The 4,368-nt window shown below is 38.9% G+C and overlaps 1 long non-coding RNA gene across 1 annotated transcript; it reads right to left on the minus strand.

Moving 5' to 3' along the window:
* Nucleotides 1-536: 536 nt before the first annotated feature.
* LOC141950268 (uncharacterized) lies at nt 537-2,608 on the minus strand. Its single transcript, XR_012630975.1, has 3 exons — nt 2,298-2,608; nt 1,915-1,978; nt 537-1,698 (listed from the first exon to the last, which is right to left on the minus strand). It is a non-coding gene; the product is annotated as an uncharacterized LOC141950268 (long non-coding RNA).
* Between the last annotated feature and the right edge of the window lie 1,760 nt (nt 2,609-4,368).

The following is a 4,368-nucleotide window of genomic DNA, read 5'->3' on the forward strand; positions in this document are numbered from 1 at the left end:
ATGAAGAAAAAAAGAGAATATATGTAATTGATTACTTAATGTCAGTACCTCAGTGCAGAATAAAAATATTAGTGACATCAACAGGACACTTCAATAACTTGAAAAACAAAAAATGGCCATGCACAGCTAGAGCCAATGTCATGCTGTAGGATAAAAGAACACTGTAAAGAAATAGATCAAACACACAGTCAGATTTTTTTTTTTTTTTTTAAGTCTGAGGTCCAAAAATTGTTGACAAGAAGAGGACAAATTAAGAATATTCAGGCGAAAGACCAAATATTACCTTACTGCGTAGGGAAAGCAAACAAGATGACAAAAAGATCATTCTTGTATTCTTTCAAAATAAAAATATAGTTGTTGGCTTTTAATACATACCAATCCATTTTATTCCATGTTCATCCATTTCAAGGCGAGTAGAAATCAGCTTGATTTATGCCAAGATAAATTTGTAGATGGATACTACATAGAAAATTTCCCAAATGCAATTAGCAGTAAAAGAGACTAAGTAGGAATGTCATGGTATTCCCTTCATCACCAATTTCTAAAGGCTAGTCCAGACAAAACTCTCAGATCAGGAGCTATGAACAGATGATCTCACAAGATCCCTTTTAGCCTAGGTTTCTATGAAAACAGAAGTTGATTCAAAATGTTAAGATTTTTAGAAATAGGTGAACATCAAAAATTGTCATCACCTGATGACATCACATTGGCGTCACCATCATCTACTAAAGAGCACCATTATTGAGTGGCTGTCTAGCTCACAGGAAGAATACATGGCAACCATTTGAATTTTAAAATCTCTGTTATTTACAAGAAGAGGAAGGACAATCCCTGATGTAATTAAGAAAGATAAGCAACTTGCACAATGGTACTACTGATGACATGACTAAATATAGAGCACATGCTCATTCTTGATCTGGAATGTTTTCAGTTGAACCACACAATCCACAGAACTCAGGAGAGCTAGACACAAGGAAGGGTGGCAAGAGTCACAAGACATGTACAGAAGTTAGGCAAACCATCTGCAAGATATCACCCATTTCCAGCCTAAGTACTTTCCAGGACAGGATTAATACATACTGCCTGCAGTGCCAAATAAATCTTGAATGGAACAGGAAAGCCATTGTTACTAATAGACTGCGTTTTATCTTTTTATAAGCACTGACATTAAATGAAACATCTTTTGCATTTTGTGCACAGTGCAATTTATGCTGTGGGGAAAGTGATGGCAAATTTTAGACAAAGATTTTTAGAGCCTGTTTTCCTTGCACAGGATTGAGACATTTCCCTAAATTTCCTTGGAACTAGTGTCAGGCAAAAGAATTCTATGAGTACCAGAAGATAAATATAGCTCATAAAGTAAGAAAGATTAAATAATGGTAAATCTATTGTTGAGGGAATTACAAATATGGAAAAAGGAATTATTCATTTTCCTGGCCACTGGAAAGAATATAAACAAGTTCAAATTGTATCCACAGTTCCTTTGAGGAAGTTATGGAGCATGGCAGACATTGTACAAGAATAATTTTCAGGCTCACTGTATCACTATGCAGTATGATCTGACTGATGGCTGCACACATGGATCAGCCGAGACTGTTACACTGCTGAGCAAGACAGATGGGAAAATGACATTGAGAAGGCAACAATCGTGCTGCATAACAAATCCAAACTTCTCCTTCCAAAACATGCTGAACTTTCCTAGGAGTAAGAAAAAATGGTAATTATCTTTAGTTAAAAGTTTTCTTTTCCAAAATACTGTCAGTTTGTAAAAGTGTGTTCATGCTGAAAATACCTTTTGTGAAATCCAGAAGATATGTCCAAACCAATTCTATTTTCCTTAAAAATCTCCTTCATTTTTAAAGACATCCTACTGATCTACCTTTTAGATGCTAATATCTGAGTATATCCAATTACCTCTGTTGCCTGTATATCCTGTTGCCCCAAAGATTTATATTTCAGGAATCGTTAGGCTTGTCCCCTGAAATGCACAAAAATACATGCAAAAGCAAAAATTAATGAATCCATTTCCTAATGACTACGTAATTTACAATTTTCTGTCACACAGAAATTTGGTAATCGATGATTAAACGAAATAACAAGTAGTCATCATTTTGTTATGGCACGTGTTATCATTCTAAACACAAGTGGAAATAGTGAAATGGCGGCACAGTGTTCAAGTTATTTGTAGAAGGGAAAAAAATACAAAGAAACAATTACATGCCAAAGTCAGTTACAGGATAATTTCCAGAAATTTAACTAAGATTTTTATAATGAACAGTTGAGGGTCTTTTTCTTACTTTTTGTGGCATAGGACACTGTAGGCCTGACAGCACTGAGAAAACCCTCAGTTCTTCAGTTTTTATGTACCTGTGACTATCAACATTTGGTTTGTTTTAAAACAGACACTTGAAGTCAGTTCCATGTTTATGAACACAAATAGGCTCAATGTCATCCCATAGCCATGGGCACCTGTGAATGAAGAGGAGATCCTTTTATAAGAAATGGGACAAATTGAAAGATGGAGATCTGTGACCTTTAAGACTAAAAGCTTTAAAATTTTAAATCGAACTGTTGAATTCTCTAAGGTTTCCTCACTGATTATGCACTTTACTCCTTTCCCCAACATGAGATATCTCACTTCTGTATTCCCATCAAAGCTTTTTTCCCCAGTTTTGAGTCCGCTATCCTGTGTAATAGCCCATGACTGCTATTACCCTTTTCCAGCACCTCTGGCAACTGCCGTTACCATATTTGCCTTTTTTTTTTTTTTTTTTTTTTTTTACAACTACATACCACACTCAGGGCAGGCAGAATGTCACATATTTCCAGTAACCTTCACTAAGACATTTTTTCTAAAGAAAATAAAGACCCCTGAAATCAGTATCCAGGGTCCTCCTGAAGTTTGTTCCTCGTTTGCTTTGCAAGATCCCAAGACCCCACCCTGGAAATCCCTTAATAACAATCCCCACACAAATCTCAAACAAGATTCAATTTCAGCATCTTCTGCCCTGTCTTTCCAGAGATCATATTTTCTCAGCAGATCTATAACTCACCAAGGTCTCAGCCCTCTTCCTAAATAAGCTTTTGCCAGGCAGAGCAATCTCTTCCCGGTGGTCTCCCAGTTCCTCTTTCAAAGACTCCTTTGCAGGAGAATCTAAAATTTTGGTTATCTACTTGTCCCCAGAAGGAGATAACTGAGGGTTAACAAGGCTACTCGATTTTTCTGGTAACATAAAGCGTACATACCTCATCGCAGGTTTTTCAGTATCCTACTTCTTTCCTGTATTTTCCTGCTTTCTCTGTTACAAGCCTAGCAAGTGTGCCTTCTTACCAATCCTCCACATCTGTTTTTGCCTCTTGCTATGCTGGACTCAGGTCCTTCTGTGCTTTTCCAGTCTCCTGCTACACATCTGTATCCCCTCCACTCCTGGCTTCGATGGTTTGCAACAGCAATCAGTCAGTTTCTAAAGACAAAGTGATAAAGCATCTGTATGTAAGCATGACACAGCCAGTAGCTATAGTAACAGAAAAGCACACTTTAAACAAAAATGGAACAAAAAAAATCTGGGAGGTATCTCTCACCTTTTCCCCAATCCCCAAATATTGCAGGGTTCCATAAATATCCTCCTGCACATCTTCACCTAACTGTATCTCCCCCTAACCCAAAACTGGGTGAGACAGAAAAAAAAACTTTCTTCTGCCTCTTTTAAGGAGGAAAATAAATACATAATCACATACAACAAAAGCAGAAAGAAAAGATCAGCTCTTTCCCAGAAAAAGAAAAAATAAATCCGTAAATTGCAAACCCAGGATAAGCAAAATTGTCACTATCCCAGTTCTGCCTTAATTTCCGGTACAGGTTCAGCCATAGGACCCTTGTAGGCTGTGAAATTATTTTCCACCATTCCCCTGTTACTGTCTTGTTCTTTTAGTAATCTTCCCTTCCTGCAATCCAGCATGACCAACGCCTTTCAGTCTGCAAGTCAGTTCAATCTCAGATGTAACAGGGCTGAACAGTTACTCATATTCCTCAAAAAGATGGATGGGATGCAGATGCGTGGCTATTACTTTTGGGCTAACAAATTAGAATTCAGGGCAGCACCGCCCAAATTCAAAGCTTCACCTGGGATGGAGGCTGGCATCATTGCCTGGCTGCACATCCTCCACCTGCAGTCCCAAATCCCAGGGTGCAGGTGGATTCCCAGGGCCATGGTGCCCAGCACGGGAGCCAGCCCTGTGGATGAGAATTACAGCTGAGCCTCTGAGCCTCGCTGTGTGCACACACAGCCAACCCCTGTAATGCAGCTCCCCACCTCAGGCCGCTCTGTGGGAGCTACCGGGGGGGGCAGATCCCCAGGGAGCCCCAGG

Source organism: Strix uralensis, chromosome 15, assembly GCF_047716275.1.
Source record: "Strix uralensis isolate ZFMK-TIS-50842 chromosome 15, bStrUra1, whole genome shotgun sequence".
In the NCBI taxonomy this organism is placed as follows: Eukaryota; Metazoa; Chordata; class Aves; order Strigiformes; family Strigidae; genus Strix; species Strix uralensis.